Source organism: Lagenorhynchus albirostris, chromosome 6, assembly GCF_949774975.1.
Source record: "Lagenorhynchus albirostris chromosome 6, mLagAlb1.1, whole genome shotgun sequence".
Lineage (NCBI taxonomy): Eukaryota > Metazoa > Chordata > Mammalia > Artiodactyla > Delphinidae > Lagenorhynchus > Lagenorhynchus albirostris.
Genome location: NC_083100.1, coordinates 52588694 through 52600081, shown reverse-complemented (window position 1 = coordinate 52600081; position 11388 = coordinate 52588694). Strand labels below are relative to the sequence as shown.

At 39.1% G+C, this 11388-nt stretch overlaps 1 non-coding gene across 1 annotated transcript; it reads right to left on the bottom strand.

The window, feature by feature from the left end:
- Window positions 1-10863: 10863 nt before the first annotated feature.
- LOC132522567 (U6 spliceosomal RNA) lies at window positions 10864-10970 on the bottom strand. Its single transcript, XR_009541301.1, has one exon. It is a non-coding gene; the product is annotated as a U6 spliceosomal RNA (small nuclear RNA).
- Window positions 10971-11388: the final 418 nt, after the last annotated feature.

The window sequence follows — 11388 nt, the reverse complement described above, 5'->3', positions numbered from 1 at the left end:
ATTGCTTTTCCCTTCTCTTTGAATAGAACTGTCTATATATACTGTGTGAGAAGTTAAAAAAGAAATCCACACCCTCCTTTTTCCCTCCCCACACCACCCTGGAGGAAGGGGGATTAGCTAGCAGCACTCTTTCTCATATTACCAGAGAAACTCTGCAAGTGACCACTTACAATATGGCGCAGGGAAACGATGCAGCAGTGGCAGCAGGAGTTGAGTGAGCAGCAAGCCTGAGGCAGCACCTTTGGCTCTACACGATGCATGTTGCACACAAGGAATTCAGAAGTGCTCCCGCAGTGGCCTGCAAGGGTGCTGAGAAGTTCAGTGGATTGCACAGGGACTTCTTTCACTGGAGGATATAGCCCTGGACCACCCAATTCCCCCCTGAAAGTTGGGCTTATACCAGGGTAATCCACTTTGTCCACAGATCCTGGAACTTGGAGATGTAGCCTCCAGCCCAAATCACTTGGCTGCTCAGCAGAGGGGTATCCATCCCACCTTGCACTCATGCCAACACCCTAGACTTCCAGCATGGAAGGAATAAATGTGGGAGGATGTCCTTCATTCCCCTAGAAAGGCAGATCATGGGTTTCTCACACTACGTGGAGGTAATAGTGCACTCTGGGGCCTCAGATGGCTTTGAAGAACCAGGAGCTATTCTGACAAATCCAGCTTTTTGCCTTATCTTAGCTCACAGAGAAGTGCTAGTTAGAAGGCCTTGTAACCCATGAGGCCTCCCACATCGCGTAGCACAATGAGTATATATCAAAAGGCTTTTTGTTAACAGAAAGCAATTGTTAATGACAGTTACTGACCTGCCTCCCTGAGTGGAAGTCCATAACCCAGCTCTCTTTTGGAAAACTCATTTTTGCTCCCTACACTGACTGTACCCCAATTGCCACTTCTGAGCCCACATAAATATACCCATTAACAGATGATTCTAGACATAGAAACAGAAAGGCAGAATTTATGACTCAGGAATAACCATAAGATTGACCTGGGGTTCAGGGCCTAGATTCCTGCCAAACATCTTTAATTCCTTTGGGAACCAGGAAGGCTTCTTAAGATGTTTTTTCTGCCCCCCGCTCTTCCTACTGTTTCCATATGACTTAATTCTCAAGACTCAAGACAAGTGTCATCTCCTCTAGGAACTCTTGTCCAGTAACCTACACCAAGGGCGAATTGGGTGCCAACCTCTCTTCACTCTGTGCATATTTCTATAGGAGCACTTAATTATGTCTTCAACCTTATCTATCTTTCTTCAAGATTTAGAGAGAATGGGTCTTTTATTTCTGTATCTATATATATTAGCACAGTGCCTTAATATTGTTATAAAGGCTCAATATATATTGTTATATGACTGAATGAATGATTATATAAACGAATGAATGTGCAACAGTGCTGCCAATTCAAATATTGGGGATTCAAAATGCTATCTATGTAAATTTGGAAGAAGTTTTGGTTTAAAGTACGAAAGGGTGTGATCATGCAGAAGACTCCACTATGCACATTATTTTCCTTGAAGAGAGTTTGAAGCAAAGTTGGAGATTTTAAAATGAAATAAGTAAAATAACCATGAATGAGCTTCAGATACATGGTAGTAATGCAAAACATGTAGACTAAGGCTGGATGTATCTTGTTAGAACAAATCAGGAGGTAATTTAATGGTCCACTGAGTTGTATGTCATCTTCCCCTGGTGAGGTCCCCTTTGTGGTGTCATTTCATTACCTTTACCTGTTCACTCTTTAATCAATTGTCACAAAGCTCCAGGGCTCTATGGAGTGAATATAAAGCTATCAAACTAATTCTGGAGTCTGAGCTTATCCAAGTAGACCCTGCTTAACACTGCAGTTAAGACGCAAAGCACAAGGCTTTGAAAATTGGGGTTTGGAGGTGAGAAGAGAAGGCCACAGTTATTACTTCAAAGATTATATAGAGAGAGGTCTCCGTATAAATCAGTGGGTTATCTTGGTAGCAGTTCATTGTAAAAGAAGCATTGTTTTAGGTCGTTTCTTAGGATGTAAAGGCATGACACTAAAAAGAGCACCTAATGGAAATCCTTTCTATTATGAACTATATATACTGTATAGATATGTGACTATGCATGAACAATTTCTATTTTAAGCTGTCCAAAAAACTATTTTTAATCTATTATTTAAAAATTTAAACTAATTCTATTTAAAATGTCAGTATAGCTAACTTTCATCCCCTCCTGACACACTATACATCTGATGTCTCTTTCTCCACTGGAATATCAGCTCTGTGATATTTTGTTAAGTGCTTAGGAATAGTAATTTCTCAATAAGCGGTTGTTAAGTGAATGGTGCTTTTAAAATAACACATATTAACCTCATCTTTCTCATTACGGCACTTTCTTCCTCCCATCCCTCTACATTCCTTACATTCCTTTCCTTGTGTTCAATTTTCTATCTTCTATTAACTTCCAGAATTTTCAGTTATGCCAATAAGAAACATGTTCTTAAGCAATTTTTTACTTAACACCAAAAATTCTAAATATGAGGCACTTTTATATATTGTATGTTTTCAACGTCAAACAACCAGTTTCATAGAAAATAAACTGGTTATGTGACATATGTAGAAAAATTCTGCTTCAGCCTAAGCACACGTATGCATACATGCCTACTCCCCTCCAATTATTTGATTTTTTTCTTTCACTTTTTTGAAAACAAACTGTATTGATATTTGTAAATAATAATTCACTTTATCAGCATTAGAAATTTGATTTCCTATTTAAGGAAATAATTGAGGCTTCTGAGCCTTTATCCAGTTAAGTCTTCTTTCCATAAGATATTAGCATTAGAGCTTTCATATGCAGTACTTATAGAAATGATGGCTTCTTGAACTCTTACTACTACCTACATTCAAACAATATAGTAAGGTAGGTACTAGTCCTCAGGACGTACTAGGTTCCTAGGCACTTAACACTTATAACACTTGAAGAGTTGACAGGATATTTAAGCAGCTGGTTACAAGCTGACATGAGAACTGCTTAACTTGCAAGAGTGTCTAGTGGAAAGTTGAAGTCTGCTGAATTGGATATCAGAAATCTAGAGAGCCAAGAATCCTATTTTAGTTCTGGTTCACACCGCAACAAGCTGCAGAGCCCTAGGCAACTTGGCTCTTTTCTTCACCAGTAGCAGAAATGATGCCTGCTGGTCTCAGATATGTGGAGAGAATTAATATTTCAGAAATATCTTGAGATCTAGACATGTACAACCTTTTTCCCTGCAAGATATTTTTATTTGTTTATCAATCTAGGACTTTCAGTCAGACGTCTTTAAATTAAGAAATGTATTCTTTTATTTGTACTTTCCTCTCCCTCTCCTGCATTTTCTCCCAATAGTCTTAATGTACTCATAGACCTGTTGGCTTTTTTTTTTTTTTGCCTGCCAAGAAAATTCCTGAAAGACATTCTAATGAACTTCAGAAGCAACTGGTCAGCATATCTCAATCCTAGTTCACCACTGTTACTTGTTGTCTTTCCAGAAGCCTTAAAATATTTACAAACTTGGGCTTCACTGGTGGCGCAGTGGTTGAGAGTCCGCCTGCCGATGCGGGGGACGCGGGTTTGTGCCCCGGTCCGGGAGGATCCCACGTGCCATGGAGCGGCTGGGCCAGTGAGCCGTGGCCGCTGAGCCTGCGCGTCCGGAGCCTGTGCTCCGCAACGGGAGAGACCACAACAGTGAGAGGCCCGCGTACCGCAGGGAAAAAAAAAAAAAAAAAAAAAAAATATATATATATATATATATATATATATATTTACAAACTTGACATGGGGTTTTGGAGTACCTATTGAATGAATAAGCATTTTACATTTAAAATGAAGGGATATTCAGAGAGGGAGAGCTCTATCAGCTCTTATACACTGAAAGTTCTTGGGAATGGGACCTGTACTTGGGTCATCTCTGTATACTACTTGAGGCCAAGCATTGAGTTTTGCATTAGGGTCATGCTTCAAATGTTCAGATTCACTTGATTTAAACGAATGCACACAATTTGCTTTATTTTATGATCCATTAAAATTTTTCAAACATGGTTTTGAGACTTTTGGAAATACTAGCACAGATTATGAATGAGTCTGACTGTGTATGTACAATGTAGTTGATTGTTCTACCACTGGAACTGATATATGAGGCTTTTCTGCCTTTAAACAATTATAATGTCCCTTGGAAGTTCTACATTCTGCTCTTTAGGTATTGTTTTGGAAATAAGACTGTTTCTGTGTCCCCTGATTTTCTCCGAGAAGGGAGTAGGTCTCCTGCCCATCGATTTAGTAAAATGACAGCTGTATACTAGAGGGAGGTAAAGCTGATTTGGGGATTCAGAGACAAAGATTGGAATTAGAGTTAGCGGAAATGTCACATTTCTTATAGAAAGTTGAAGTTGAACTAAGATCATCCCAGGAAATTACTATTGAAGATTCTTACGGACATTTTAATTTTATTCTAAGTCACTCATCCACATCTGGTCAATATAAAGTGTTCAAAAATTGCTGTATATAGTCCATTTTACCAAACTAGCCATGCTGATATGTTAGAATCAGTTGATTATTTACCTTTATTCTAGACTTAAAAGAAAAATTTTAAATATTATTTTTAAACGTCTATGTCAAAAAAAGTTTGGTATATCTGCCCTATGGATTTTTGAGGTAATCAACTTTTTAAAATTATAATAAATAGGACTAGTATAATTGTCCCAAACCTTCAAAAAAATTTCCCCAAGTATGACAAATTTGACTGGGTATCCCAGACTGAGTGATTTGGGCAACACTGCCCAATAGGAACTTGGCTGGAGTATGCTGTTAGAAATCATGAAACTGAACCTTTAAAGACCTGATACTCATTGACATGCGTTCATACCTTCCCCTCACTAGCTTGTAACCAGGTAGAAGTCCCCTTTTCCATCTTCTTTCTTTATCTCCCAGGCCACACTACTTCTCGTCCCCAAACACGTTAGCCTCTTTCCCAACACTGGACATTCACATGGCTTTCCCATTTACTCAGAATGCTTTCTATACTTTCATCACACTTAAGTCCCATTGGTCTTTCAAGGGCACTGGTCATAACCCTCAAGGGCATTGGTCATAACCCTCCAGAGGATCTCTCCCTGACTCACCTAGTGTAGATTAGGTGTCTTTCTTATCGCAGTGCTCGACACTTAATACCCTGTATTGTGAAGATTTATTTTCTTGTCTTCTTCAGAGTAGGGACCGTGCCATTTATCTTGCCTTTCATGGCACATAGTGATTAATTGGTAAATGTGTACTGAATGCCTCTCTGAATGAATGGATACCTTTTCATTTCAAGGCTGCCCTTGACATCCATTCTCTCCAGAATTGATATTATCAACATGAATAATATAAATAGTGGTGGTTACCCCCACCTTTTCACAGCTGGGACAGTCAAGAGGGACATGGACAAATGGTTATGGGTTCTTGTCCCTTGTCCATTTAATGTTTGCCACTTACTTCATGGGACCATGACAATGCTTATTTCACAAACAAGTACTGAGTCTCTGCTATTAGCCTGGCACAGAGGAAACAAATACAAACATGTCTTTGTTTTCAAGGAGTTTAGCGCTGAGTTGAGATGACCATTAAAACAAATAATCAGTGTTCTAATATAAGTCTGTTCAGTGAAGATACGTAATGAAAGAACAGAAGAGGGAGGAGTATTTTCTACATTAGAGAGGTCAGAAGAAACTTCACCCAGAAGGTTGCATTTAAGCTGGGTTCTCCAACCAGAGAGAAGTGGTATTTCGAGGCAAAGAAAACATCATGTGCGAAGGCATGAAAGAGTGAAATTGCTATCGTGCTCATAGCTTGACTAAGATTCAACCATTTTTTTGCAGCTCAGACAAATACCTTGTAAAGCTGGAGTAATAATTTCCTTCTTATAGCAGTGCTCTTCCATGGGGCTGTTACTTATTATAAGGTAAATTGCATTTAGTGACGATTCAATATTGTACTATCATGGCTTCAAAGGCAAAATCTGCACTGCATTCAGAGGCAGAATCTCTTTGTGGTGAGGAACTATTCTACTCATTCATTGAGTAAAATACTGTTTGCAGCTGATGAGGAAGCTGGTGCCGATGGCTAATCCATTAGTCATGTGTAGTTGTTCTGGGTCACTGGAAAGCATAACACCAGTCTTCACTCATTTCTCTTCAGTTAGGCAGCATGGTAGGTAGCAGCTGCTAGGTCCTGCATCCTCCCATCTCCACACCTATCCCCACCATTCCATGCCCAAACTTGAAATGGCATGAGGTCCATGGTGAGGGACTTGGTAGCTCTTTCTGACTGTACTAACAGTGAAAGTGAGTCTCTAAACAAAATTTAGTGCTTTTAGAAGGTAAGGAGGTGGCAAACAAAACAAGATGCCTTGACATAGTGGTAAATAAAATAATACTGCAAGTGCACAGTGACCTTGATAAATAATTTTCAGGACCAGGCATGATATGTCTTTGGATCATCAGTCCCCAGAAAGCACCTCTAGCATCAAGGGTACTATATAAATTTTGTTAAATAAACATATCAAGGGGTGCCGGGTTGGAGGGATTATAAAGGTGAAATTTGTTCAAGATAAAGTTTTTGCTTCGTAAGTAACTTAGTTGTAGCTTGAAACCAGTAGGAAAACAGAGGCAGCACAAAAGTGATTCAGTAGCATCACAAAACTACTCTGTGATTTGTCCTGCAGTGATGAGACTACCTCCTAGGAATCATTGAGCTCCCTTAGGTGAGGAAGAGCAGCACGTGTGAGTTTTCCTCCAGTGGGGAAAAGCGTGCCCAAGAGTACATTATAAAGGGATTCCAACAAGCCACATGTATATTCTTTCTAGGTTTCTGAGATAACCGTGACAAAATTTACGGACAAAATGTGATTTTATGATTGCCCCCAGTTATATGATAATCCCAAACATCACCATGACGAAACATACTCTTTATGTTTCTCTTACCCCTGGGACCTTGCTTCCCTTACTCTAATACCAGAGCTGCCCTAGCCAATGATACGGTGCTCTATGCGTCAGGTAAAGCAAAGAGTCACCATATTGTCCTTGATTTGAAAACATGAACAGATTTTCCTCTTGATTTATAAATTCCACAGGTTGTATTTGGGAAAGTGGCTGTCAGACATTAAATTTGAAACATTAGATTGTCGTTTTTTATCATTGCTTTTCTAGCTTAGACACGTTAATTAGTGTGGTGACAGGTTGCATGTTGACAGGCTGCCAAAAATGGTCCACACTGTTTTGGTCGAAGAAGAATAATGAGAGACAGGAGGTGTTAGGTGTATGAGAACAAAGTGCTCTTCATGATTTGTTGGTCCTGAATTTCTCCACATATTCCTTTTGGGTAGAAGAGATTCAAATTTGCACAAAAGACCAGAATGAGATCTTTTTTTTTTTTTTTAAAGGATCTGACCATGTCACCTGAGAAGTGGTTCATTCATTCTGACATTTCACTTTTTTGTGCCTACTCTTGCCCCTCTGAAGGTTCTCTCTGTCTTGCTCTTTTGCTTTGCACTTCTTCAAATCCTCTCTGATTACTCAGTTACTATCTAGTATGTCATTATTCCAGTTTACACTGATTATTTTCTTCTTTAAGCAGCTGTTCCACTTCTTGCTTATAGTATATAGTATTTAATTTGTAGTAGTATATTCTTAATTAGTTGAAGTGTTTTAAGGTCACCTTTTATAACCGAAAAACACTGCATTATACACGTTTCATATCTTCCATAGTATCTAATAAGGTCCTGTTGATTTCTAGACGTTTAGTTTAATAAGGTGAACCTTTAGAGATCAACAAATAGTATCTCTTATTTGTAAAGTTACTTTTCTATTTCAAAACATTTCCACATAAAAGAACACTTCCACATGTGTTTCATTTGATCCTTAAAGTAACCTTGTGATGTGTGAAGGCCACATAATTTAATTTCCACATAAAAATACACAAAGAAACTAATAGCAATGGGACGAATAGACAAAAGTTCCGAAGTTTGTCTGTGGTGGAGCCAAGGCTAAATGATAGACCTTCTGACACATAATATTCAGGGAGAAATATATTTGCCTCAACGTGTAGAGTGGCTTATTGAACTAATGTTAGAATGCTACCATTAAACTTGACTTTTGGACATTTAAAAAGACGTTTCTTGACAACGAAAAATGGGTGAGAAAGTTTTATGTAGCTCTAAGAAGGAAATGCTTATAGAAGTTCTTGTTCAGTCCACCCAACTGGGAGAAACTTAAAAGCTAATTTGAACATACTCCCAATTTGTCATGTTATTATTTTTTCCCAAGAAATTAAGGAAGGAACTATATGTAATTGCCAGGTCAAAATAGCACCAGATGTGTGTGACCTAAAACAGCAAATTGTGGAAAGGGCTTTCCAAGTACTACACATAAGGACATATGTCTTATTAAATCCATATTACCCGAGAAGGATTAGACATACATGGCACACAGTAAAGCTATTTTAAGGAGGAGACAAATGGGAAACAGACGTCTGTTTTTTATAGAGATTAACTGGAAAATGGCATTTAAAATGGAAATCTGTGTTAATTTTCATTGATTTTTTAAAAAATCATTTCAATATTTTGAGGTTATTTGAACTCCTAGTAGATTATAGAAGTTTTTATATATAAAGTTCAACACAATTATTGTCTACAGTACTCACCAAAGAAAATGTGGACTAATTCTCCATCCCAAATGTTTTATTGACACTAAACCTTATTCTTTGAGCAAAGAGGATGCCTTTTGTCAGATTTTGCCATATCTTTAGGCTGAAGAGTACAGTAGCTTTAATCTACTTCCTGGCAATAAGTAGCAAAATTTCCTAATGTAGATTTTATGGTTTCCATTTCCCATATTACCACTCAAATGAAGGGAGTAATTAGCAATTAGGTTAGCAGCAAAGAGAGAAGGGACAGCAGTGGGTCCTGGAGAAATCATAAACAATATTCTCAAATTTCTAAACATTTTAGTTAGAGTTATTTAATCATACAATATATAACTAGAAAAGTCACTGAAATGTCAGTGAGTTAAAACTTCTCATTTTTGGATGAGAAGACAGAGGTTAAGAATCTTCCTCAAAGACAATTCTTTGAACATTGTTTCTCAACGATGTCTCAATAATGTTTCTCAACCTCAGCTATACACTTAATACAGCATTTCATCCTCCCTGCCCAAAAAAACTTCCCCTGAAAAATGAGCAGTTATCAATTATGTTTGTAAACAGTATATACTTTGCCCTCCTTAGATATTCACAATTCTCATTGGAATTTTATTACAAACTCTCATGCATTTCTCTTGTTTGCAAGTTTACATTTATTTACATAATCACTTCTATAGATGTTGGTCTCCCTTCAGTGGGCTGAAAACTACCTGAGGGCAAACATTGTTTCTATTTTTGTCCACCATCGGATCCCCATGTAATTTATCCAGCATGTAATAATTGATAAATTAACACATACCAATCAGTTAATCTTATAGTTTTACATATGAAAGGCTGTGAGAAGTTGTACAATAAGGAAAAAAACTGATTAACTTTGTTTAACTCAGAAGTTCCCAAAGCTATTTAGTCAAACACCCATTTGTTTTTTAATTTAGCATCTATCAGTGTCTTGCTTTTATCACAAATGAACTCAACTCTTTAAGTTACATGGAAAACTTAGGGAATCTACATTTATAATGCATTTTTAATGTTACTTTTTCTTTCTTTCCGTACTCCAATTCACATACACCCTCCTTATACAAAAGCAAGTAAAGTTTAAATATAAAGTAGAATCCCTTTTAAGACTGAGTCTGAGGAAGTCATTAACACCCCAATACTTGATTGTGTTGGACTTAAAATTTTTGAATACATTAGATGTAGTCACATAATTGGTAAATGCTAAATCTTATACTGTAAGATATTGGCCAATGTCATTTTGAGGGGTTTTTTGTTTTGTTTTGTTTTTTGTGTTACGCGGTCCTCTCACTGTTGTGGCCTCTCCCGTTGCGGAGCACAGGCTCCGGACGCGCAGGCTCAGCGGCCATGGCTCACGGGCCCAGCCGCTCCGCGGCATGTGGGATCTTCCCGGACCAGGGCACGAACCCGTGTCCCCTGCATCGGCAGACGGTCTCCCAACCACTGCGCCACCAGGGGAGCCCAGCCCATCATTTTGAGTTTTGATTGGAATGTTAGGTTTGTATACCAAAGTACATTCCCTTAGCCTGGGTTACCTAGAAAGCAGGCTTCAGTGCCTTAGAGAGTGCAAATCCAGAGGAAAGAAGTGAGAGATATAAGGGTGGTGAAACAGGGAGAAGAGAGAATGGATAAGAGGATATCTAAACAGGCTGGCCAGACCACCTGATCCAGGAGACCTAGCCCCAAAGAGCCGTATCATCTGTATCCCAGGACCTTCCCTGTGGATTGGGGAGGGAGGCAGATAAATAAGTTTGTAGTAACTTCCATTTCCCACTTCTGAGTTGTGCATGCTTGTTTCTTTGAGGGCTTCCCCATCCACAGCAGTAGGGAAGCCAGTAGAGAGAGAGAACATCGGGTACCCTGCCCAGTGCCGTCCGCAGATTGCGCCTGTGTGAGGTTGGCTGGAGCCCACTCAGAGCTGGGCCCTGCAGTGAGTGGTTCCAGGACCGGAGACAGTGGTGGCCAAGAGAATGGAGAGGTACAAAGCAGACAGATAATGGGGCAGTCAGAAGTTAAAATGTGAAATCTCTTATCTGGTCTTCCTGGATTTTTTCATGGCTCCTCTTTACTGCAAAGCTGGACGTTTGGATGGAGACACTTTAGTAGGGATATTGAAATGTCCTGTCAAGATGTAAAACCTTTGACAAGGCTTACAAAGTGATATAAGCAATAGCTATTCTCGATTCCCTTCATTATTCCTTGCGCAGGGGCTGTGCTAATCTTCTCTGTATCATTCAGTTTTAGGATATGTGCTGCCGAAGCAAGCACCCTTCATTATTCCTGACTCTGTACTATCTTATGGCTCAGGAATGGGGAGAAGTAGAGGGATACAGTGCAAGGAGGAGAGTCAGGGATGGCTTAGAAAAAGGAGGTAAAATCAGAGAAGGGGAAGCTCATGGAGAAAGAGGAAGGTGTGATACTCAAAGAGGAAATAAGGACAGGGGATCAGGTGGGAGTCGGGCGTACTATGACAGGCATCACTTGCTTCATCTTTTTAAGTATGAAGGCAGTGAAAATGTCATGGGTGTCAAAATGTGATCATTTCCTTTAATAGCCAAGGATACTGTGTCTAACCAGCTGTGTGTCCTTGGGATAAGTCTTTTTACCTTAATTGGTCGTCCCCTTACCTGGAAACTGAGGGATTTGGATCTCATCAGAGAATTTCTAAGGTCCTGTCCAACTGTAG